General features: G+C 42.5%; 1 protein-coding gene across 1 annotated transcript in view; it reads right to left on the reverse strand.

Moving 5' to 3' along the window:
• The window catches only part of htr2cl1 (5-hydroxytryptamine (serotonin) receptor 2C, G protein-coupled-like 1), a 45,106-nt gene extending 27,773 nt beyond the window's left edge, over positions 1-17,333 (reverse strand). Inside the window, exon 1 of the mRNA XM_088989918.1 lies at positions 17,016-17,333. The gene's annotated coding sequence lies outside the window, so the exon portion shown is untranslated. The remainder of the gene's footprint in view (positions 1-17,015) is intronic.
• Positions 17,334-26,930: the final 9,597 nt, after the last annotated feature.

Genomic DNA, 26,930 nt, shown 5'->3' on the forward strand with positions numbered 1-26,930 from the left:
GCAAGGAGTTGAGGTAGATGAAAAGGCGATGCAAGACGACGGCCTAAAATGGCACGAACAGCAATTATAACAAACGTGATCGCAGGCAGATGCCGCTGCAGGTTCCAGAGAGAGAAAATTACACCATCAAAATGATTTGAGGGAGAATCATCAAAGTCAAAGACGGCAAAGTGAAAAAGATGGTCATTCTCATTTTGCCTCCCACCTTAGATTTCCACATTTCAAAAATAACCATTTTTAACAAGCATGTGCACGCTTTCCATGCTGTCTGTTCCAATAAAGCAGATTTATTTATTTATTTATTTATTTATGTATTTATTTATTTGTTTATTTATAGCCCCTAATTGTCACGGTTCTCGTGGTGGTGATGCTGGTTGTGGATCCCAAAAAAGCAGGCAGGAGGGAGTAGCAGAATGTATTTGACAAATTGTATTAAAATAAAGTCAGCAGGAACAAAATCTAAAACATCAAAGTCATCTGAACAGAAAAGTACAAAGTATCAAAGAAAGCCATGAGTAAAAATCTGCCAAGATGAAACAAATCTGGCCGGGTGTAACAAACAAATACAGTGCAATACAATACACTGCAGTACAATGGAATGACCCGACCACGAATGGTCGTGCCGGGAGTCATTTTAACTGCCACTGATTGGAACGACCAACACCTGTGCAGGAGCAGGCGGGGCCGACAGCGCCGTCCCTTGGTCGCCAACCAGATCGTGACACTAATATCAGTATCAGTGCCCAAAATCCGTTATAGGTCAAAAACACAAACATGATAAATGGGTTGGTCAATTGCACACTGCACTGTGCTAAGTGCAATGTGAAAATGGCTATTCAGGTCAGGGAGCAGAAACAATCAAGCTATTGTTGGCTGTGTGGAATATATTTACAATCCGTATGACACGGAGCAGATGAACTAAAAGCGTACGCATCTGCCCGGAATTGTTTGCATTTGACGAGAGACACCAGAAAGCCACTTCAGAGATGCCACACTCTGACTTGAAAAGTGGCCCTTCGAAGAGGATATGGGGGTCATTCTCCAACCAAAAATGGAATTTGTACATTTGGAAATGTATGAGAAGGTTTCTTCAGCCGTCATCTGTACTTCTTTGAAGGTGTCGGACGTTTCGCCTCCTATCCAAGAGGCTTCGTCAGCGTCCTTGACGAAGCCTCTTGGATAGGAGGCGAAAAGTCCGACACCTTCAAAAAGTACAGATGACGGCTGAAGAAACCTTCTCATCGATGGACCACTCCTGTACGACTGAGAGCTTACACAGATGTATTTGGAAATGGAGTTTGTGACAGCACTGAATGCCATGTGTCAGGTTGTATGACCTGGCTTGTGTTGGGCCATTATCATCATCATCAACAGTCGGAGGTTACATTCAAGACAATGACGAGCGGTGAGGTTCATGGCTGGTGAGGCACTGATGTCATCACAGTCAGATTTACAAACATGAACTCCACATAGTAGCTTATTCACCATTTGATTGGCAACAGTTCACGTGTTTTGTTTAAAATGTCATGTCAGCATTCTTTATATACTGTATACAAACTGTAGCATAGAAAAAAATACAAAATAAAAACATTATCGTGTTGCCTTTACTTATAAATGAAGTCCAAGTCTCTCTGTCTCAATGGAGATCACTGCCAGTGAAGAGTGTCGTCCTTGATCAGTCCTGTTCCGACTGTATGTTTTCAGTCTTTTGTGCTGAGAATGACCACTCCACTGATGCTGTAGTAGCTGAAACAGTGAGCACGAGCTGGAGCAACTTTGTCGCTTCAGTAAGAGTTTCAATGAGATCCTTCATGGCCAAAAAGCTGAGAAGCTGTCCAGGAGATTCACATTCATCCCTCACCGTTTGTGAGCTATACAGTCCGGTGTTGGTCTTCCTTTAATTATTATCTGCTGCTTCGATTGAAAGTCCAGTTTAGAAAATTCTTTCAATTTAGATATGTAATCCACCAATCTGAAAATAAGGCCAAGCAACACGAAAAAATGACAGGATGGTTGCACTTAACTTGCTGTTTACTGTAGCTTGCTGTCACTAATTTTATTATTCTGAAGCCGAGGAGACGCAAGAAGAATCTCTAATCACCAGCGCCCCCTTTCATGAGGCAGGAGAACTGTGTGCCTCACCTATGCACACAGTTTTGATAAAAATAAAATAAAATAAACACTGTAGTACAGTGTTTATAATGTACAGTGACTGTACATTATATACACCAGCTAAACTGTAGACATTTAGTTCATATACTAAATGCCTTTGAACACTTTAATAGCGATATGCATAGGGACAGCAATGCGGTCTCACTGCAGAGCGAGCCAGCACAGTTAGCATAGTGATTGCGCAATCCATGGTGCGGCTCAGCCGGCTGCTGCCTCACCGCTCGTCTCCACTTAGTATTTGAACGGAAAATGTGCAAATACAGCGATGTTGACCAAAAAATCCAAAAATGGTGAAGTTAAATGGTTATCACTAAAGTGGAAATCACTAAATTAATATAACTTTAATTTAATATTTTTAATATAACTAATTTATTTTGTCATTTGATATTTCCAGGATGACAGGTGAGGCGCAGCCTCCCCTGACTGCACGTCACTGATTCAAGAGCACCCCTACAAGATAAGAATGATATAGAAATACGGAATATAAATGTTCACTCGTATTGTTTTTATACGTGTTGTAAACCGTGAAAAATTCATTGGGAGGTTGTACTTGCTAAAGTCAAAGGTTATTTCAAATTCCCCCAAAATCTGAATTATTTTTGAACTTCTTAGGACTTCTTGTTTGATTGCATGTTGAAATCTGTGAACATGCGCCATATTCACATTCTTAAAATATACTGTACATCAACCTTAGCATGAAATCTGGTAAAATGAAATGAAAAAAAAAAAATGATTCAATGCATCATACTCCGCACCCTGCCCACCTCCTTTTCCAGCTACTCCCCTCAGACAGGCGCTACCGATCCATGCGCACCAAATCCAGCAGACATTTAAACAGCTTCTTCCCCTAAGCCATTAACTCTTTGAACAGTAGCCCAAATAGAACTGTATAGTGCCTCTTTGCAATTTTTTGTGCAGCGTGTTCTACCGGAAACAAATTCCTTGCGTGTTCTACATATTGGGCAATAAAGATGATTCTGATTCCTATCACAAATAACAGCCCCAACCCCTTCTACGCTTAACGAGGAGGAACGTGATCCAGGGACACACGAGCCCGCCACCCTCACCAGGCAGGTCTGCACTCCGCCTCCCCTACGCCCTCCCTTCAATGATCGCCAATGCCGTCCCTTCCCATGCGTGACTCAACTCATTCAATGCGGACGGATGGACTGCGCTTCAAACGTCATCTATCAGGTTGGAGTTTGCGCATGTCTCGGCCTCCACATTGCAGGCGCTGTGTGGTACGCAAAAAAATATACACACAGCATGCACAATGAGGAGACCGCAACCTGCCGTTTCAGGGACGTGACCCAAAAAAATGCCAGACAGCATATTCATTTGTAGCTAATCAATCGGCCAGTGGGCCAACATCATTTCAAGCCGCTCGCCGTCTTTGAAAATAGAAACCGAGCATAAGCGTTCAGGAGGAACACCGTCCATACTAAATAGGCGAGTGGCAACACTTAAGCCTTCCTCTTCTCGTTTCCCCAATAACAAGCAGCACGCTGTGACAGGCGGATAGATAAATTCTGCCCAATGTCCCACGCTAAGCGACACTCTCAGACTAATTGGAGGCCACACAAGTGGAACGTCATCGCTGTCAAGGACGAGTCAGCCTTAGAAGAGGAAAACTTTACAGTCACTCTTACGCTCCACCTGCACCGGGTGAGGGCGGGAAGGCTGAACAAATAAAACAAGAATACCACTTGGATATAAGCATCCTCAGAAATCTTTCAGAAAAGGTTTGTCGTCTTCTTATGATGTGACAAAGCAATTTGGAATCGTCAAAAACATGTTCGTTTGGGAGAAAGCCAGCGTAAATTGAGCAAGGGGGAACATGCAAACTCCCCACAGGGGGCAGGAGATTATCTGGAGAGCTGGAGGTACAATAATCAAAATGGTAATAAAGTCACAGAGAATGTGTTGCAAAAAAATGTGCAACACTCCATTCGCAAGAGAGAAGAAGCTATTGGAATATCAGCTTGGTTTGAGTATGCAGACCACGATCGCGCCCACGTAATCAAAAGAGCTGGAAGGGGTGGTGACATGGGTGTGAAGGGTCCCGACTGTCCTTATTGCTTCTTGCAGGTTGCAAGTCTATAGGCGTGGGTAGTGCCAGTGATTTTTTTCCTCGTCTGTGTTCCTGGTCCATTGTGTCGGATTTTGTCCCGGCACCAATCCAGACTGTGATGGATGAACACATGACTGCTGTAAAGAACTGCCTCAATGCCACGGGTCGTGGGATGTGCTGTCGCTGATCCCCAATACCTTCTAGTTATCCGTTGCATTGGGACATCAAAAAGTCAAGAATAACTGTAGATTCAACAGAATATTAGGTTTTAGGACTACATAAACATTCAATACAGCGTAGAAACATTAGACTCTCTTCTCTCATCAGAAAGAGTTAATTCCTAAATTATGTGGGTATGGAGTTATATGAGCTTGAAATGAGGGCGGCTGTCCAAAATACAATGCAATACATACTGTACATATTGGTTTATATAGCGCTTTGAAAAAAAAGCTAGAACAAAGCGCTAACATGGAAAAAAGGGAAATGCTACCCCCTTGTGGAAGGGAAAAAACATTGCCCAACGTCTGGCCAGCGCTTTATCGGCGCCCCCACAAGAAAAAAACAAAACCCGAACAAATTTGGGAATGATGCTCCACGTCATGCTTTACAATTCCCGAATACATTCCGGAATGGCACTGAATGAGTTATGTGATTGTAATAAAGGTTGTTTAAAATATCTCTTATTGATTACAAATGAGAATTTTATATTTTGGTCAAGATTATAGCGAGGAATCACGGAAGTTGACATTTGAGGGCTAAATAAAATGATGCGGCGGGCCAAATTTGGCCCAGGGGCCTTGACTTTGACACCTGTTCTTAAAGGATTTCAATGTACGAAAGTTAACGGGAATGAGAACCCCTCACGAAACGAGGAGGGGTCCCTTAGAAGGTCAAAGCAAACTTCTAGAGAAGGTCAAATCGGTCACCTTGCCGCATCACCTCCTCCGACAACACCCCCCCCCCCCCCCCACATCACATGATGTCTCTTTCCCTGTCATCATTTGTCATTCTCATCGAGTCAGTTAAAAGGCGCGGGGGAAACTTGCCACATATTGACATGGCGGATGCATTCAAGGCAAAGCAGGCGGGGGTTGCTCAGGCTAATTATTTTCAAAGGCTTATTTCTTTCCATTCATCAAAGACGGTGCCTCTTTTTTTCCACCCGCTTCGCGCCATCCGCTGCACCCTGCCCAAGGTGAGCGCTTCAGATTGCACATTCCGTCACAATCAATCAGCCCACGTCTTGGGTTTCTCGTTGGTGTTTAGTCACGGTTACGACAGCGTGAGGAGTTTGCTTTAGTAGATTAAGCGCCACTCTGTGTTTGGAGCGCAGTGGCCGAGGGCCACGCAGGAGGACGATATGCGGGTAAATGGGTATGAGGACAAGGCGGGCGAGGCGGCAGGATGGGTCTGGGCCAATCGTGTCCTTGAAAAGAGGAAGAAACCCATTTGGTCACAGAGAGCAAGCGAGCTAACACCTTTTTATGCGAAGCGGCCTCGCATGACACAAGGTTGCCGGCGGACTTAAGATAAAATTGTCGCTCACGGTGATAATAGGGAAGAAATATTCCACACCTTCCCTATCCAATGCTGCAAATAATCATCACATTTGCAATGCGTTCAAAACAAAAGACGGAATCAATCCTCTTGATCGACTTTCAGTCACCAATACGCATGCACCGGGCACACGAGGGAGCGGCGGTAATAAACAAAGAGAGAATCACACCGTGGTTTCTTATCCGATGCTGTGAGTCTGCCATCAGGGAAATGTTAATCGCACCCAGAGAGAGGCGAGCGCGTGGCAATTTCACATCGATAAATCTTGATTGAAGTCCCTCCTGTCGACCATTTGGTACCAGAGCGACAAAAAGCTTTCCTGTTCCTAATCACCCGAGTCTGTTCCTGTGCTTGCTACAGGCAGCAAACGATTGCTTACAAGCCAAATCTCGCCTGTGAGGAGAAACCTTGCGACCCGCATCCAATTTTCAAGCGTTCATTTTCATTACTCATCAGCCCCTTTTGGGATTTTCCGTTTTTTTTTTTTTTGCTGTATTTTTTTTTTTCGCTTAAACAAATGACGCTCTGGTTAACCTTTTTATTCAAAATTAATTTCTTTGCCAGTCCCTAAAGGAACAAATTAGGAAAATTTGATGAACGCATCATGCAAGGGGCCATCACAAATGTAAAAAATTGGTTGCACATACGATAATACATAAACCTAATAAGCCATTTGGACTCCAATCTGACACATAGGTGGTAGTATGAACGTATTACCCCCCATCCCGACCCCATTCCCTCTGGCTGCTCTTAAACACGAGCAGCAATAAATCAAGTGCACCAGAGGCTTTTTTTTTCCTCACGACACAACAAGCGGCGCTGCAAAAAAATAATAATCATAAAAATAAAAAGAAGCCGCAGCTCTAATCTTCAACCTATCCACATCCTCACCCATTTGGGATCTATAAAAAGTCTTGGGTCACTCTCCGGCTATAGTTACTATGGAGCCTTTTTCACGGCGCTCAATGAAATGAGAACACATTGAAAGAGAGGGGGGAATAACACCAAATGAATCCATCCATCCATCCATTTTCCATATCGATTAATCCTCATTAGGGTCGCAGGGGGTGCTGGAGCACATCCCAGCCGTCTTCGGGCACTCTGTGGGGGACAACCTGAATTGGTTGCCAACCAATCACAGGGCACACAGAGATAAACAGCCATTCACTCTCACACTTAGGGACAAACATCCTACCATGCATGGAATGTGGGAAGAAGCCCGGAGAAAACCCACGTGGGCCCAGAATTTAATTCCCATGCAAACTCCACATAGGGAGGCCAGACTGAGTTTTGAACTCACAGCCTCTGCACTATGAAGTTGGCGTGCTAACCACTGCACTCCCAGGCCACCCGTTACCATAGATGTTCCCACTTAAATTACTGTTTTACACCCCTTTCCAAAATAAATAAATAACCAAATAACTATAATTATAGTGTGGCTGGCAATATACGATTGGAAATGTTATTTTTCACGGCATCCAGTAAGACGATCAAACGGATTGGAGCACATATCAGCTTGACACAAATCAATACAAAACCCATGTCAGCAAAAAATGTTACATTCGAGAGCAATACATTTTGTTGATCATGTGGTTCAGAGGGAATTTGGTCGTTTTTTTTCTCCACTATCTTAGTCTATATATGCTTATGTTGCCTGCTAGAATAATAATATTGTAGCACCTTACAGCTTTTGTCTTTTATTTATTTATTTTTTATGTCCTACCTGGAATAGGATACAGCCTACCGTATTTTCCGGTGTATAAGGCGCACCCCAATGAATGATGGATTTGCAAACTTTGTCCATAAATAAGGCGCACCGGACTATAAGTCGCACCTTCAATTGAATGAAAAAGGTTTTCTAAATATAATATATAAATACAGTATATAAATGTTTTCCATATAAGGCACATCAAATTGAAGGAGTCAGAATATACCGTATTTTCCAGTGTATTAGGCGCACCGGAGTGTAGGGCGCAGCCCCAATGAATGGTGTATTTTCTAACTGTATCTACACCGGTCAAGGATGACGCTTCGTACTGATGTCACAACGTTTATTGTGAAGCACTTGGAACACTGTGAAAACGTGTGCACCTTATTAACCGAAAGTAGATAAACGTTGACGTAGACTTTAGACTGTCGTTCTCTATCTTGCAGTTACTCTGCTTCTGTCTCGCTCTAGCATTAGTCTCGTTCTGTCTGTCTCGCCTTAATCGCGTTTATCGAGACAAATGACACGGAAGCGGAAGTGATAATGACAAAACATAAAGTATCGAAGATGATTTCAAGAAAAACACACATATAAAGGTTCGCATAGAAACGTTAAACACTTTTACAGAACAACAAGTCCAAATAAATTTTATTTTTGTTGTCATGACAAGATACACGCCAGTTACACTAACCTTTTCCATATATAAGGCGCACCGGACTATAAGGCGCACCTTCAATGAATGAGAACATTTTTCTAAATACTGTATAATATAGAAAGATATAAATGTTTTTCAAACATGCGGATCAAACCTCTAAAGATGGAGGCCACTGATTTGCTGTGGTGACCCCTTCGAGGGAAAAGCCGAAAGGAAAAGAAGAAGAGGAGATACATGTTTTCCAAATATAAGGCACATCACATTATAAGGCGCTACAGTAGAGGCTGGGGTTACACACTAGTTCTACAGGGGTAAATGGAGTCAGTGGCTGCTGGCAGTATTTGCGAGATTTGTTATGGCTCAACATTACTTCACGTGCACCTGCATATAAGGCGCAGGTCATCTTTGGAAGAAAATCAAGGCTTATACACCGGAAAATACCGTACGGTACTTACAAAATGTCAAACTCATGTTCAGGAGCAAAAATACCCTCACATAGTACAATCACACCATTAACAAGAATGCTCATAGCTTACTTTACATGAGACATGTGTTACATAAAACAAGACTACTTTTACTTGAGCCCACTTTCGGGCCACTCTTACCGCCTCCGTGTATGACTCAGAAAGCTAGTCAGGGCACAATCGTTTTCAGCTAGCAAACACTCCACCGGAATATTCTCTCTGGGCTGCATTTGTACTTTTGCAATGTGACACACACGCACACGCACACGCACACACACACACACGGACACACGCACACACACGGACACACATACACACACGCACACAGACGCACGCACGTCTTCACCAGGCATCTGAAAAACAAGACCAAAGAAAAAAACATTGATATCGGTGGAGCGCATAGAGGTTTATCGTCGAGGGGCAACAACAAAAACTGACTGAAAGTTTAGGAAACAAAAGAGCCCCAGCTAAGCAGATCATTTTTCATTTTATATCAAACTTGTGCAAACGTGCGGTCGATAAAACATTAGGAAGTGAAGGGACTTCCCAAAATCAGATACACTTAAAGGACAACCGACATCACTTTTTTGTTTCCTAACTGACATCAGAAAAACGTTTTATAGCATCTAAATTACCCAAAACAGGCAGTATGATATTATTAGTCAAATGCAAAACACCAATAAAAATGACTTAGTGTCCAAAATCTGCAAAAAAAATTTACCCGGAAGTGGCCAGTTTCAGAAGGTCCCGCCCCCTTGTTCGTGTCATCACACCAAGACGTCTTGCCTTGCTGGAGAATCAAAACAATGGCTTCAGATTCGGAGAATATGCTTTCTTGTTACTCATCCAGTTATGACTATGATTTAAATAGTTCTGAAGAGGAAAGCATACATGTTTGCAATTGATTAAATAATTTATTCTGTGCCATTTTGAGGCAATAGGGGGAGGGGATCACCAAAAAAGAGGCAGAAAATGGCGACCAAGACCCGTGTAAGGAATTAATCAGCCCGTTTCCACACGCTGATTAATTCCTTACACGGAGCTTTGTCGCCCTCTTCTGCCTCTTTTTGGTGCAACATGAAGTTTTCAGACCAAACAAGTACGGCAAAATGCATTGAGGTGATGCAAGGTATGTCATTTCTCGGTTAGGGGCGTTCCTTCAGTGACGTAGGGTGAGGACTCGTCACCAACTCAAAAACAAGACTACCGGAATATTCAGCGCGAGTCTTAAAACGTAAAATATAGCTACATGCGGTGGAATCTTTGTAAAATACGCTCAGTAGAAGTCATTTGAAGCCATTTTACAAATTATGGACACAAGTTGTCCGGAGACGTCGGTTGTCCTTTAAGCTAATAACCTGATGGCTAAGAATGTTGTATTGCTTATGGCTAACACACGAGCTTAGCATTGTGCTTTGAATTGGATTAGTCTTTATTAGTCTCACAGTCGAGAAATTAACATTTCACAGCAGCAAAGTGATGAACGGAAGAGGAAAGGAAGAATTAGAAAAACACAGCCTTTATGCAGGACCTGCTGTAAAGGCAGCCACTCTTGTGGCGCCATCTTGAAGTCAAAACAACAATAAAAAAATTAAATAACAAATAAGTGACACAACACAAAAGAAAGTATTTCGCTTTTAAGCACTTTCTGCACCCTCTTTGTTGTATGAAGCAGTTCTAGATGAACGAGAAGAAGATCAAAGTGTCATTTTCACCAGTGGATCAGGGATGTCAAAATGTGTGTCAAAGGGAAGAGGGCCAAAGAAACTGACAAACGAAAGAGCAAGCCAGTGAGTGAGCGGTGAATATTCGGTGGTGCGTACGTGAGCTCAAGCACTCGCCCGTGGGTCAAACTGTCGGAAGGCGTCGGCAGAACGGACGAATCCCCGAGGCCTTCAGAAGAGGAAAAGCGGCGCGCCGCAATCACTGCGAGTGCGGCAAGAGGGGAGGCCCACGGACGATTCAGAGGCAGCGAGAATATCATCGAGCAGCAGAGCGGGAAATAAGAAGGAGGGAGGCACTCGGGGGATGCTTGCTTGCTACGGGGGGAAAAGGGAAGGCGGGAATGAGGCAATCTCATCAATGCGATGGGAAAGAAGGAAATAAGACCTCGGCTTGGTCACACAAACTTTTGAGAAAAAAACATGCATGAATGCTTGTTTGTGTGAAGGCGCCTCCCGTCACCACCACGCGACATGCAGACGTGTCACCGTGTCAACAAACAAAATAACCGCCACTTCTCATTTACGACACGAGAGCAGTATGGAAAGAAAATCGGAGGTTTTGACGGGCAAAGCTAGAAAATTTTGGCAAAAGCTTTGTTAATTTGTTTTTCTTCTTTTTTATTTTTGCTGTCGCTAGGTGAACATACATAAATAAATAGATAAATGAGAAATTAATTAATTATTCTTCTTCTTTTCCTTTCGGCTTTTCCCTTCAAGGGGTCGCCACAGCAAATCAGTGTCCTCCATCATGAGAGGTTTGATCCGCATGTTTGTTTTGGCCAAGCTTTTACGTCGGATGCCCTTCCTGACACAACCCTCTGTATTTATCCGGGCTTGGGACCGGCACAAGAAGACATATATCCCTTTGTGGCTACAGAACAAGCAACTCGCTCAGTAAAAGGCTCCCAAACAAAAAATGGTAATCGGCACAGCAACATTCAAAAAAGCAAAAACTATTGTATCATATTGTATTGTATAAACCTTCATTTATCAATTACACCACACCTTTCATTATATTACACATTGTGTTTTTATTATTATATTATTATAATTATTATAATTATTATAATTATTATTGTATTAAAATGTAATATAAAATAAAAAAATAATAATCATTAAAATTAGTTTACCAGTGTAATGCAATTTGTGGACAAGATTAGCGGTACCCTTATTTTAATGAAGCAAAAACTTAAAGTAGTCAAAGAAATAGATTGCATTACTCTCGGTGTCTTTGTGTTGTCATATTATGTTATTCAGTTTTTGTTTAATTAAGTAATTAATACAAAGGATAACTACATAAATAAATAAGTGGAAAATACAGAAATAAATAGATAAATGAGTAAATGAGTAAATGAATAAGTGGAAAAATACAGAAATAAATGGCAAAATGAATGAATAAATGAATAAAAACAAATTAAAAAATACATCTATACGAGGGAAAATAAATAAATGGCTAAATAAATAAATAAATAAATAAAATGCAAAAGAAATAAATAAACAAATAAATAAATACATGCATATGTGGAAAAATATAGAAATAAATGGCTAAATGAATACATACAAAAAAGAAAATAATAAATGAATAAATAAATAAATAAATAGAAAATGATAAATGAACAAATAATAAATAATTAAACAAATACAATGCCAGAGAGAGTGGCTGTAGGCTGTATTGTACCAGTAAGTGTAGGACGAGTTCAAAACACAGATTTCATCAGTATGAATGCAATGATTAATTTTAGCAAGGTGATTCTCCAAATGCGACTCAAAGACTGCATCAAACATTTAGCATCAGGAACAATAAAAGTAATCGGGGAATAAATAAACCTAACCTTCGACGGTCACCACTCACGATATGGAGATAATATGCTGTGATAATGTGCTCAAAACAAGAACAACACAGTGAGAGTGTTTTGAGTGGAAAAAAATAGCAGCAGTCAGTTACAATGGCAACGTAAAATGGCTGCCTTCATGTATCAGCCACACGGGCACCATTTTCCCCAAGTGAGACCAAATCTGATACATTACGTACAATCATTTTTTACGCAAGACAACATTGACAGGTGAGGCTTCTTTCTCTGCCGCCCCTTAAAGGCACACTTTGAAGCTAAAGTTTACCTACTCATATATTTTTAGCATTGGATGTAGCCATTGTTAACCTAGCCCGTGTGTATTTGTCCTTAAAGGACAACCGACGTCTCCGGACAAGTTGTGTCCATAATTTGTAAAATGGCTTCAAATGACTTCTACTAAACGCATTTCACAAAGATTCCACCGCATATAGCTACATTATACGTTTTAAAACTCGTGCTGAATATTCCGGAAGTCTTGTTTTTGAGTTGGTGACGAGTCCGTACGTGACGTCACTGAAGGAACGCCCCTGACCGAAAAAAAAAAAAGGACACATTGTAGCAGTCCTTCCATCGCGTCATTGCTTGTTGGGTCTGAAAACCTCGTGTTGCACCAGCAAGAGCCAGAAGAGGGTGTCCAAGCTCCATGTAAGGAATTTATCAGCCTGTGGAAACGGGCTGATTCATTCCTCACAGGAGCTCTGTGGCCATTTTCTGCCTCTTTTTGGGTGAGACATTTCCCCTCAATGTTGCCTCAAAATGGCACGGAATAAATTCTTTAATCGATTGCAAACATGTATGCTTTCCTCTTCAGAAGTATTTGAATGATATTCATAACTGGATGTGTAACAAGAAAGCATATTCTCCGAATCTGAAGCCATTGTTTTGATTCTCCAGCAATGCAAAACGTCTTGGCGTGACGTCACGAACTGGGGGTGGGACTTTCTGAAAATGCCCAATTCGCAGCTCAATTTTTTGCAGATTTTGGACACATTAAGTCATTTTTATTGGTGTTTTGCATTTGAATAAAAATCTCATACTGCGTGTTTTGGGTATTTTAGATGCCATAAAACGTTTTTCTGATGTCAGTTAGGAAACAAAAAAGTGACGTCGGTTGTCCTTTAAGCGACACTGAGCATATTTCACATTTAACGCCGTCCATGACTTTCACATTTGACCCCGCCGTGAGGCACTCTTACGGCATTTAGAGTACATCTCACGCGACTCGTGCAACAATATCCTTCAAATACGCTCGTATCCCGCAAGCCTGCCGAGAAAAGCCCCGATTGTGCTCTTGCGTTTAATGTTCAAGAGTCCACTTCAGCTCCTTGTTTTCTGGAACGTGAATGACACTCGAGGTACCTCGGGCCCATCCGTCCTTTTCTTTTGCAAGGACGGCTTTCTGTGTATGATGCTCGGTGGGACACGGCAATGAAAAGATGAAAAAGGAAGTTGTGGACGGATGGATATCTTGTGCTTGAACAAAGTCCTAATTGCAAATCCCGAGATACCTTCCGAAAGTGAAACATCACGAGATTTAGCCACAAGACAAAACAAATCGATGAAACAAGATAGCAAAGCTCCTTTGGGGAGGAAAACTCCCCCACAGCCACATGCCGAAACACGACTTGAGGCTTTTAAAATGGCCGTAACAATAATTCAAATGCTAATATAAATTCTATGACGCTTAACGGTAAGCATTCAAGCCCAGTGGCGAAGGAGCGAGCGTCTCAGAAGAACAATTATCATGGTTAAGCGACTTCAAGATCCAATGACATGGTAACAACTCCACAGTGACGTGTGCTACCCGCAAAGCTTGGATTAGCCTTTATTATTCTTGTGTTAACATGTCCAGAGAAGAGAGAGTGACTATATCGGAAGAGGGATGCTGAGCCTTGACCTGCCAGGCAGGAGACCGAGAGGAAGACCTATGAAGACGTTTATTGATGTTGTCAAAGAGGACATGAAGATAGCTAGTGTGAGAGAAGAGGATGCACAAAACCGGGTTAAATGAAGGACACTGATTCGCTGCGGTGAACCCTGAATGGAAAAGCCAAAAGGAAAAGAAGAATAAGTCTCACAGTGGAGAAATTTACATTTCACAGCAGCAAAGTGATGAAAGTAAGAGGAAAGGAAGAAGTAGAAAACAAAATCTAGGAGCTGCTGTAAAGGCAGCCACGCTCGCGGCACCATCTTGAAGTCAAAAACAACAACAACAACAAAATAATAATGTGACAACACAAAAGACACATTTATTCAATCTTAAGTACGTTTCTGCACCCTCTTTGTTGTATGACGCAATTCTAGATGAAAGATGAGAGAATCAAAGCATCCTTTTCCCCAGTGGATCAAGGACATCATGGTGAAATGTGCATGTCTCCTACAAGCTAATGTTGAAAACAAACATGAAGCTGTAGCATCCATTGACAAAAAGAGATTCTCTCACATCTCCTGTCCCACGTAAATTTGCATCAATTCCAAGCCACGACAATTCCACATACGCATCGGCGATCTGCGGTGACGCTCCTTTCTTCTCATCGCGGGCTCCCCAAGCCATGCATCCAGACTGTCCAACAGCACCGACTTTTCTGTGAAAATGCTGCCCACAACCGGCGCAAAAAAACACAATCGCTTCAGAGCTGTCCAGCAATGACAGTCAAATGGCACCGACATTCTTCCCAATCAAAAACAGTGCTGGCATATTTGTGCGGCCGAAAACTGCTCAGCACAGTCTCCTCGATGAATGTCGTGGCCAAAAATGCTGAAAAACAATCCGTATCCATTCCACACAACAAAGTGACAAAAGAAAACACGAAAAGAACAAAAAAGCAAGGCATGCGACAGTACTTGCTGACAGCTGCCTACATTTTGGACTTCTTTGAATCTTGAAGTAAGCTAGTGGTTAGCCATCAGAAATATAGGAATAACATTCATCAGGTAATTGACATCGCCCTCCTGGGATGCATTTAATCTGAGAAAAATACATTCTGGCGGGCATTAGAAAGCAGAAACGCGACCCCCGAACTGAGCTTTGATGCATAGCCCAGGAGAAAAGATGTTTGTTTATCTGCCCTTTCATCCTGATCGTTTACTCTCAAGGCAGAAAATGGATTTTGCCTCCCGGAAGGAATTCTCAGATTGCGGCAGAAAAATGTTCAAATTCCACATTTGCCTCTATCGAATGTTGGAGGAGCGCACTGAAATCATCAGCTCTGAATCAACACACGTGTGCACAAATCGCCCAAGAGAAGACTAGTCTCAGATTGATTTGCTTATTTATTTTTGTTCATTTGTGATTGATGAAGTCAGAGCCCCTTACAGGCTCCCCTCTTCAGTCATGTTATTCCACCTCTGATGGATTTTCCCGCGTTGGGAGCATGCGTGCCGCTATATGCAGCGAGAAAAAAGAATGTGGTGTGGATTTTTGGGAAGAGCGCGCACACATCTTGTCAACTTGAGAGTGAATGAAAAGCATATGTGACAGCGAGAAAGTCACCCAAGCAAACCGTGAAACTGAGCGGATATGAGCCAGAGAAATATGAAGCGCAGACCGTTTCTCTCCAAAGTAGCCAAGCGGAAAGTGAAGAGCGAGACAAAGACAATGAAACGAGCGAGGCTCCGTCGTGCATTCAAATGAGACTTGAGGAACAATTTCAATTCCGAGGACGTACCCCAAGGAGCCTTTAAATCTCGCCGCTTCTTATTGGTTTCCTGGACAGCAGCCAGATGACTCACGTCACACAGCCGGAAATATCAAGGCACGGCGGCCACTTCATTAGGAACCCCGATGTTGTCCATGCGCTGCGCACAAACGCGGAGGAGGAGGACAGAGCGAGCAGCTCGTCGACAGGTGCTACCGAGGCACTTGATGCTATTTGACCGGCACTTTTGCTGCAGACATTTGTGCACTACAGTCCCGGCCAATCACGCAAAGAGAGTCGGCGGGGACGGAACGCGCCCTCCAACTCACCCCCAACCTTGTCATGAAAAGGTGCAACCATTCATTTAGCCTTCACAAATACACGTGGCGGGCACACACACTGACGCACAAATCCTCCAAAGTTCCAGCCATCTATAAATGTGCTTCGAAGAAAAGTGTCCAGAGCGAGACAAAAAATGAGAGACAGAGAGAGAGAGAGAGAGAGAGAGAGAGAGAGTGAGACAGAAAGTGAGACAGAGAAACAGTGAGAGAGAGAGAAAGGCAGAGAGAGAAAGAGAGGGGGAGAGAGAAAGAGAGGAAAGAGAGAGAGAGACAGACAGACAAAGTCAGAGAGAGAGAGACAGTGAGGCAATGAGAGACAGAGAGAGAGGGGGGGGCGAAAGAAAGAGTCACAGTGAGACACAGAGAGAGAGAAACAGTGGGACAGAGAGAGACACCGAGAGACAGACAGAGAGAGAGGGAGGGCGAAAGAGAGAGTCACAGTGAGACACAGAGAGAGAGAAACAGTGGGACAGAGAGAGACACACCGACTGAGAGACAGAGAGAGAGAGAGAGAGAGAGAGAGAAACAGTGCGAGACAGGGGGGTGATACAGTGTGTGAGAAAGAGAGAAAGAGAAAGAGTGAGTGTGAGAGAGGCGTGAGGGCCAGGCAGTGAGAGAGAGGGGGGAAAGAGAGAGACAGTAAGAGAGAAAGAGAAAGAGAGCGAACGAGAGAAAGAGAGTGAGAGTCGGTGAGAGAGAGAGTGAGAGATGAGAGAGAAAGATAGACCGGGTGTGAGAGGGAGAGAGAGAGAGCGAGAGAGAGAGAGCGAGAGAGAGAGAGAAAATGTAAGACAGAGATGCAGGAAAAGCCAACTGCATGGATGCCATTCACCTGCCAGCTCGTCTTCATCGTCCTCCAGTTGCTCCACGTTGTCCCTGAGACGTGTTGCCTTTATCCTGACGCAACTTTCCGCTTCCCATTGGAGGACGACGGCAAGGTGCCCGTCCCGTGATGCTCTCCTATGTTGGTTTCTGGCTGTGTGCAAGGCAGTCCTGCAGCAGCAAACTGATTAAAAAAAGAGGGTGGCGGTGACAAAAGACCCTCTCGCACGTACAGTCCACCGGGGATATCGCTGATCTCACTCATACGAATGCGCCGGGTGTAAAGTTCCAAAAGCATGAAAATATGGAGAGTGAGCGACCACCTCTCGCCGCGTCACAAGCAGCCAGCGCGTGCGTGTGCTAAAAGCTCCTGCCGCGCTACACTAAGGGGCGGGGGTCTGGGGAAGGGTGGGTGGGTGCGCACAAGAAATGAAAAGCGCCAGTCAGATCTCATCAACACGCGCTGAAGGGGCCGACAGACTGCTCAGAACGTAACAAGCTTAATTCTCAAAGCGTGTCAAAAGGTCACTTTATTAGGGACAGCACATCGGCTTCAAGGTAGAGTCGGCATTGGAAACTGGTTCAGAAAAACTCCAAATTCTAAGTTTTACATGCATGAACATGCACGATCAGCAGAAAAATGTGAAGACACTCTGGGGGTCCCCAAGATGGGGGTCGCCCTTGTGAAGAGCCCCCTAACTGTTTGACACATTCATTACACCGTTCAACAGATTTTTTTTTAATCACAGCTGCCTTCATGTGTCCCTACACATTCACTGCCATTCACAAATTTATTCGGGAATTGAAAATATGACGTAAAGCACCAGTTCCGAATTTGTTCGGGTTTTGTTTTTTTCTTGCGGGGGTGCCGATAAAGTGTTGGCCATGGCCTCTGGCAATGTTTTTACCCTTCCACAAGGGGACAGAAGTTCCCTTTTTTCCATGTTAGCACTTTGTTCCAGCTCCAGCGGTTGTTAAAAGCGCTATATAAACCAATACAGTAATTATGTATTGCATTGTATTTTGTACAGCCGCCTCCAGTTCAAGCTCATATAACTCCTGCAGACGCTTATCATTGAGGAATTAACTCTTTTTTTGAGGAAAGAATGAAGCCTAAGCTTTCTTACGCTGCATTGAATGTTTATGTAGTCCTAAAAGTTAATATTCTCTGGGTTCTGCAATTTGAGTGAAAATGACTAAAACCCTGGCACTGGAGTGGACACATTTTTGCACATCGTCTGGCAGTGAATGAGTTAAAAATCTATTTTCAAGCAAATCAGATTTTGGACACTTTTGCTGGACTTGTTTACTGATGTTGAACCAGGAAAGCATTGGCTTCAGCATAAGATGACTGAATGACAGTCTGAGAGTCTGAGTTCTTAGAGACGTATGTATCCTTCTAAATAGCCATTATGTGTGCTCATTTTTTTTCAGTCTCACCAGCGTCCGCAAGAGAGCATTAACTAGATAGGTTGGCATTACTCCACACCACATGGAGAAGATTGAATCCTGATCGTACTACATGCATATTGTTTCAATATTAATCGGGGCAAACAGATGAAATAGAGTATGCAATGAGTGGAACAAACATAATAAGTAGAAGGGAATATTGACACAGCGATGAGGGGCTTCGTCTTGCCTCAATAATGGCAATGATGTTGTCCGTTATCATACTGGTTTTTAACCTTGCTCTGATTGAACACAAGGGATACAGTGAACCGTTGTCAGGGGTTCGACCGTGTGACCCATTGTGATCATATGGCAGATATTGTTGTCACGTTTTGCAAGGTGGTGATGGCGGGTGCGGATCCCAAAAAGCAGGCAGGACGGAGCAGGAGGTTGTGTTTGACAAATTGTATTAAAATACAGTCAGCAGGAACAAAATCGAAAACATCAAAATCATCTGAATGGAAAAAATACAAAGTATCAAAAGAAAACCAAGATTAAAAGTCCGCCAAGGTTAAACAAACCCATGCACAGCATACAATGCATGCAATTGCAGACAAAGCATGCAACAAACAATGAACCGACACCGGATGGTCGTGCCGGGAGTCCTTTTAAGTGTCACTGATTAAAACGACCAGCACCTGCGAGGCTGCAGGCAGGGCTGACGTCGCTACCCCTTGGTCGCCAATCCGAACGTGGCAGTCCGCCACTGATCGGGACGACCGGCACCTGTGCAGGTGCAGGCGGGGCCGACAGCGCCACCCGTTGGTCGCCAACCAGTTCATGACAACTGTATAGTTAAAAAAACCTATACTGATGCTGTGTATTTTGTTTACTTTTTCTGGGTTTTTGAAATATATTTTAAAGTCTTGAATTTGTAAAAAGTATATATATTTGTTTTAAACTCATTCACTGCCATTCCTAAATTTATTCAGGAATTGAAAAGCATGATGTGGAGAGCCATTCCCGAATTTGTTCGGGTTTTGGTTTTTCTTGCAGGGGTGCCGATAAAGCGCTGGTCAGACCTCTGTATGTATGTTTTTCCATTGCACTAGGGGGCAGAATTTGTCTTTTGTCCATGTTAGCGCTTTGTTACAGCTTCAGCTGTTTTTAAAGCACGATATAAATCAATATCTATGGATTGGATTGGATTTGTATTTCAAGCTCAGATATCTCCAGACCCTCAGACTCCAGATAACTTGGGAAATAAGAGAAGAGAGTTTAAGGTTTCTTACACTGAATTGAATGTTTAAAGGACAACCGACGTCACATTTTTGTTTTTTAACTGACATCAGAAAAACGTTTGATAGCTTCTAAAATACCCAAAACACGGAGTATGATTTTTTAGTAAAATGCAAAACACCAATAAAAATGACTTAGTGTCCAAAATCTGCAAAAAATTGAGCTGCGAATTGGGCATTTTCAGAAAGTCCCACCCCAAGTTCGTGACGTCATGCCAAGATGTCTTGCATTTTTGGAGAATCCAAACAATGGCTTCAGATTCGGAGAATATGCTTTCTTGTTACACATCCAGTTATGAATATGATTCAAATAGTTCTGAAGGGGAAAGCATACATGTTTGCAATCGATTAAATAATTTTTTTCCATGCCATTTTGAGGCAACATTGGGGCAACAATGGATCATCAGAAAAGAGGCACAAAATGGCACCTCCAGTGGCCACCTCCGCTTCCACAGGCTGCTAAATTCCTTATATGGAGCTTGGACTCCCTCTTGTGGCGGCTTTTGGGTGCAACACGGTTCTTAGACCAAACAGCAAAATACATTGACGTGATGGAAGGACGCTACAATGTGTCTTTTTTACGGTCAGGGGGCGGTCCTTTCATGACGTCACGTACAGACTCGTCACCAACTCAAAAACAAGACTTCCTGAATATTCAGAGCAAGTCTTAAAACGTAAAATATAGCTATATGCGGTGGAATCTTATTACAATACGCTCAGTAGAAGTCATTTGAAGCCATTTTACAAATTATGGACACAACTTGTCCGGAGACGTCGGTTGTCCTTTAAGTAGTCCTAAAACTCAATACTCTGTCGGTCCTGCAATTTCAGTGAAAATTACAAAAACCCTAGCACTGGAGTGGACACATTTTTGGACGTCGTCTGGCAGTGAATGAGTTTAAAAAAACATTTTATTTTAATGTGTTGATTTTTTTTATTTATTTTTTTCACGAATGAAGGGTATGGTGGACGCGAACAACCACCCCGCTATCATCTCAAACAGTATTTTGGCAGATGTCAAAGGCAGTGGTTGATATTCTTGGACAACCTGAGTGTGTTGTATTAAAACATAAACACAGTGCACACATGCTTTACACAGGCTAGAAAACATTTAGTCAACTATAGCTTCAGAATCCTCTCGCATGTACCGAAAGCAGGATTATTAAAATTTATAGCTTCCCCGAACGGAGTGATTCTAAAATTAGATTGGAGGTTGCACACACACCCAAACACACACACACACACGCGCGCACGCACACACACACACACACACACACACACACACACACACACACACACACACACACACACACACACACACACACACACACACGGACACACACTCATTATGATTCTCAGAAGCACATATTTTGAATGGGCAAAAGAAGTCAGAAATTATTTCAAACATTATTATTACAAGCATGCTGAATATATATAAAGGCATTTGAGCAAAAGGTGAGCAAAATGTATCATGAATATGATTACTGGAACATAGCAGATGGTGTGGAGCCCTGTTCAATTTAAGCATACTCCTTGTGGTAGTTTGACGTGAAAAAGCCTTCGCATAAAATCCTTGACATCCTTTGTCAGACCCCAAAAGATAAGTCGCATAAGCTTGGAGGTTAACAAGGTCGTCCATAGCAAAAAAAAATTGTCTTCTCAAAATGGCCCAATATCATTAGGTGCGATCTAATGGCTCCTCCGCTCAGTGCTTTGAGTGGCGTTTCAGCCTGTCGAGAGAAGCCATCTTTGAAGACAAATTGACTAAATGAAAGATTTCATAGTTTACTCCATAAATGTAGTTTGGTGATGAGAGATTCAATCTGAAGACCATTTTGGAGGTTACTGACCTGTGGTAAAACTCAGATAGCATTGTGATTGGAATTTTGTGGAAAAGGAGACTGCCTGATTTGGTTCAAGTCTTTTCAAACGCCGGCACTGATAAAAATAATCCAGCGCCATGAGGGGAGCACGACGGCTTGTAGTGCAAATAGTGTCAAGTATAGCATAATCCTATAAACACATGGCTTCCACCCAAGCGATCAATAGCCACTCATTAAACAACGACAGCATCTGATTAATTACTTGAGGAGGCTGCCATCTTTTTTTTGGAGGGGGGCTCTTGTGATGTTCTAAAAGGGGATTTACACACAGACGATGGAAAGGAATGCATCTCTGGATGCCAATAGGCTCATTGATCACAAAACAATAATAAGGCGCGGCCTGTTTGTGGGCCTGAAATTACTTCAGATTGCAGCTGGAATGTTGGGGGGGGGGCAATCAAGTACACTCAAACCTCGGTTTTTGAACGTCTTGGTTTTCAACCAATTTAGTTTCCAACCAAAAATTTCAGGCTTTTATGCCTCGGTTTACAACTGCAAATCAGTTCTCGATCAAACAGAGTGCACCTGAACACACCACTCGACTCCCCTCTGCTTCCTTATACGTCACTTCCTCGTGTCGCGTTTCATTGTGACCAACGCATTATCCTCGTGCCGCGTTCCATTGTGAGCAGGCAGTTTGTATTGTTCAATCACGATAAAAAAAAAGTTTGATTACATTGATTAAAATGGGAAATGTTTCGATTTCCGACCAAATCAGTCTTCGAACAGGTTTCTGGAATGCATTATGGTCGAAAACAGAGGGTTGACTGTACTTCATTTCACAGAGGAAGCATCAAAACAATGCTCAATGCATGTTTTTTTAAAGGATTGCTCCTCTTGACAGAGAAGGCGGCAATAGAGGCTAAACCCAAATAAGAAGCCGATGGTCAACTGAGTTGAAACATCACGCTAGTCAAAATATTTGTCTGGATACTTTTGGAAAATGCTTTGCCACCATCCATATTACTTTCCAAAGACTTTATAATTGACTCTGTACAAGCGTAAAACACTGAACAAAAAGACCCCTGGTGTGTTGTGACTCAGTCTGGAAATAAGATTGGAAGCTCGTAATGGAAATATTTCCACAAATCTGACTCACGTGTGGCTCTTGGGGAAGCCCCTGAGCGATTGGAAAAGTCATCATTGACAGAAAAAAGGGGATTCCTATGGATTTCTATCAAGGTCAAAGTTGCCTAATTGGTTTTCCCGCCATGCGTTCCGACTGGACGCCAGATAATATACTGACAGAGATAAAGATTATGGCTGGTTTGCTCATGTAATCCACCACAGGGATTTCATCTCATTCGGCGACTATTTGTCATGACTGTCTCCACGTTGAGTAGATTAAAAATAATAAAACGGTCTGAAAATCATTTATTTCCGCTCCCCAACCTAAACACCAGTTGTTCTCATTTTTCCGGTCAAGACCGCTCAGACCACAAGCCGGTGTGAGTAGGCGACAAATGACAATGCACGGCGCTATATGTGTGCTATCACGAAAGCGCCACCCGGGTCAATCCATGACCAGAAGCGACTGGCCTAGTTTATCTGTGAGTAATCTCAAGCGAATCTTTCTTCATTTAAAAAGAAAACCATTTTTGACGGCTTCCGAGGCCCTAAAGCGTTCTGTCTGAGAGAGCGGCTCGTCCAGACTTAGAAGCTTAACACCACCTGAGAGATATGCCAGGGATTTTCAGTTCTCACACGAACTCGACAGATAAGGAAAAATGATAGCCAACGCATTTGATTTGGACTTCTTTGGCTCCCGCATGCTGTTGGGTGTTTGTAAAAGCTTAACTCATTCCCTGTCATTCTCAAATTTATTCGGGAATTGAAAATTGTGACGTACAATTTGCTCAGGTTTGGGTTTTTCTTGCGGGTGGTGCCAAAAAGCGCCGGTCAGACCTCTGGCAATGTTTTTCCCTTCCATGAGCATTTACGTTTTGTCCATGTTAGCGCTTGTTTACAGCTTCAGCTGTTGTTAAAATGCTATATATAAATCAATACAGTAAAGTCTCGTTATATTGATAGTACTGCTTATTACGATACTGTTTTCATTTCCCGGCAAATTTCTAGTCTTTTATGTATAATTAGTTCCGGTTAGTACGATATCTGGTTATTCCGATAATCCGATTACTACGGTGCCCTTTTCATCTTCCGCCAGCCATTTCGCTCTGCTTATATCGATACAAAAGCAGCTGAATCGATATTTGCTTAAGGATTTATATACAGTACCACCATTAGCGATGTCTGTATCGGTCACACCGTTGGTCACGTGACCAGCTTTCGTGTCTTGCACTGTGTAGCAGATCTGCAATAGCATCTGTAACATACTGTAGTCTTCTTATACAGTATACAGTTGTTCGACACCAATTTCAACCATGGGGAAACGTAAGAATTGTGACCTCGGAACGAAGTACAAGGTAATAGTGGCTGTGGAGGACAATCCAACAAGAAGCAAATCCTCCATTGCGAAAGAGTTCGACGTGCCGCAGAATACTTTATCAACGTAAGTAATGTAAACGTTGCAGTTTTTGTTTTCCATACATGTATTTAATTGTGTTGTATTCAGATATGTTTATCGCTTGCAATAATCACTGTTTTTCATCCTATGTACATGCTGGCGTTCGTGGTTTCTCTCATGTGTATAGAACAATGTCAAGTGCTACTCAGAGTAACTATTGCAAGAGTGCGTCATGAAAATAATAAATGACGTTTTTATTTAATGCATAAGTTTATTTTTCACTTCACTACAGTGCAAAAGCATGCTAGATACGCAATCCATGAACTCAAGGAGAAAATTACATGCCATATCCCCCATTTATTGCCCACTTTTAATGCAGTTCGGCGCAGGATCGGATATATCGATAGTTCGGTTTTATCGATATTTTTTCCGACTTCCGTGAATATCGATATAACGAGACTTTACTGTATGCATGTATTGTGTATTTACAGCCCCGATTTCAAGCTCAGATAACTCCAGATGCATATAATTAATTTTTTTTCTGAAGAAAGAAGAGCAACCAAGGATTCCAACGCTGTATTGAATGTATATGTAGTTCTAAAACTCAATATTCTGTGGGTCCTGCAATTTCAGTGAAAATGACAAAAACCCTGGCACAGGAGTGGATTTATTTTTGCACATCGTCTGGCATTGAATGAGTTAAAAGGAAATCTTGCTTATCCAAACGACATGGAACAGAGCAAGCGGCCTCGGTTGTCAAGTCATCATGTATAACAGTGTTTTTTGTTTTTGTGTTAATTTTTTTTCCAGGCATTGCCTGCCTTCAAGCGCCATTGATCGCTGATGCAATGGCTGTTTTAATGCGGCATTAGTTCGCCGCGATAGGTTGCAAACGCATCGTGGCGGTTGCTAATTTGGAATGTGGCATCAACAACATGTTTTATGGGGTGCTGAAATAAGCGCGGATAAAAGTGAGCTTGTCCTCCATAGCAATACACATGATACAATCGCAGATAATCACTCTCTCCCTCCCTCACAACACGCACAGCTGACAACGTGGGGCATTGGAGTCTTTTAGCACAATAACGATTATTTTTTTGCCCTAACAGAAGCAAAACCATTTAATGATATTGACAGAAAGAGAATGAAATAGCCGCCAGAGCCAAGTAGCGCACTCAGTCACTTTCACGCACATTTGGCTCCCGCTCAAAAGAGCCACCTCGTCTGCCAGTCCAAAAGAGATCGATCCAACGAGAGGGTAGGAAGGGGAGGGGGAAAAAAAAGCTCAATTGAATGCAGCTAATCCACACGACCCTCCAACAACATTTCTGCCCCTTCCTCCTCACCTGACCTTTTCTTATTCGCACCAGTCAACATGCTCGTTTGATCGTCACGGCGACAAGGGAATACAGTGATTTGAGTTCTTACCTCCACGTCTTTGCCATCGGAGATGCTGCCGAATAAAACTGGACCCACACTCTCAATTTGCATCTGCAGTCGAGACCTATGAAAAAAAACAGAAATGTTAAAAATAAGAAATATGATAAAATATGACAAAGAATGTCATGAAAAGGGCTCATTACTGTAAATCCTGGAGTAATTGTATTAAGGACATTGCCTATAAGGGGCATGTGAATGTGAGTTGTGGCCTACAGCAGCGGTCATTGTTTTTTTCTGATCTCCCTCAATCCTGTGGGTCTCCTTGCCTGTATCACAGGGAAAAATCCCTTTATTAACCCCATACTCATCGGTTCTCTCAATAATTAAACAATGATTGTTTTCTATTCTCAGGCCAAAGCAATCTATCTTGATGTCATATAACTATGTTGAAATGAGGTGAGGAGCTCCAATTCAACAAAAGTAATACCAGAAAGAGTTCTTTTTTAAATCCCATACTCCTGGCTTCTCTGAATAATTAAAAATATATAGTGTTTCTGTTCTACGGCCAAAGTAATCTATCTTGATGCCATAGTCCTATGTTGAAATGAGATGAGTAGCTCAAATTCAACAAATGTAGTACCAGAAAGAATTCTGTTTTTTTTCATCCGATATTCGTTGGTTCTGTGAATAATTAAACAGTGATTGCTTTCTGCTCTCAGGCCAAAGCATTCAATCTTAATGCCATACATCTGTGTTGAAATGAGGGGAGGAGCTCCAATTCAACAAAAGTAGTACAAGGAAAAGTTATCATGTTTTTTTTTCTACCCCATATTCCTTGGTTCTTTGAATAATTAAAAAACAATTGTTTTTCTGCTCTCTGGCCGAACCAATTAATCTTGATGCCATGTCTCGAAACTGTGTTGTAATGACAAAAGTAGTACAAGGAAAGAGTTCTTTTTTTTAGTTTTTTTTTTTTTTTTTTGTAAAGAAGGTTGTGTAGTCCAATTCTCAAACAACTTCTTGAGGTCCCATCTGGGGCATTGACAGGCAAAGTACTGTAAAGCCTCTGGGGGCAATGGAGGGGCTACTTCTCTGGAGAGTTTGGCTATTCGCGGAAGGGCTTGTATACTTTTGCTGAGGTTTTACTGAAGCTTCCTTGCTCCATTTTTATTTATCTCCCCACATTCCACTCTGTCACGATCTGGTTGGCGACCAACGGATAGTGCTGACGGCCAAGCCCTCAGTTGCAAAGGTGTTGGTCGTCCTCATCAGTGGCAGTTAAAAGGACTCCCAGCATGACCATTCGGAGTCGGGTCATTGTACTTTGAATGTGTTTGCTGCAGTGCACCCTGTCAGGTTTGTTTCATCTTGGTGCATTTTTACTCAAGGTTTTCTTTGACACTTTGAACTTCTCTGTTCGGATGACTTTGATGTTTTAGATTCTGTTCCTGCTGACTTGAATTCAATACAATTTGTCAGATACATATTGCTGCTCCCTCCTGCCTGCTTTT

The sequence above is a fragment of the Hippocampus bargibanti genome, linkage group LG02 (assembly GCF_051943395.1).
Source record: "Hippocampus bargibanti isolate YZ-2025 linkage group LG02, ASM5194339v1, whole genome shotgun sequence".
Lineage (NCBI taxonomy): Eukaryota > Metazoa > Chordata > Actinopteri > Syngnathiformes > Syngnathidae > Hippocampus > Hippocampus bargibanti.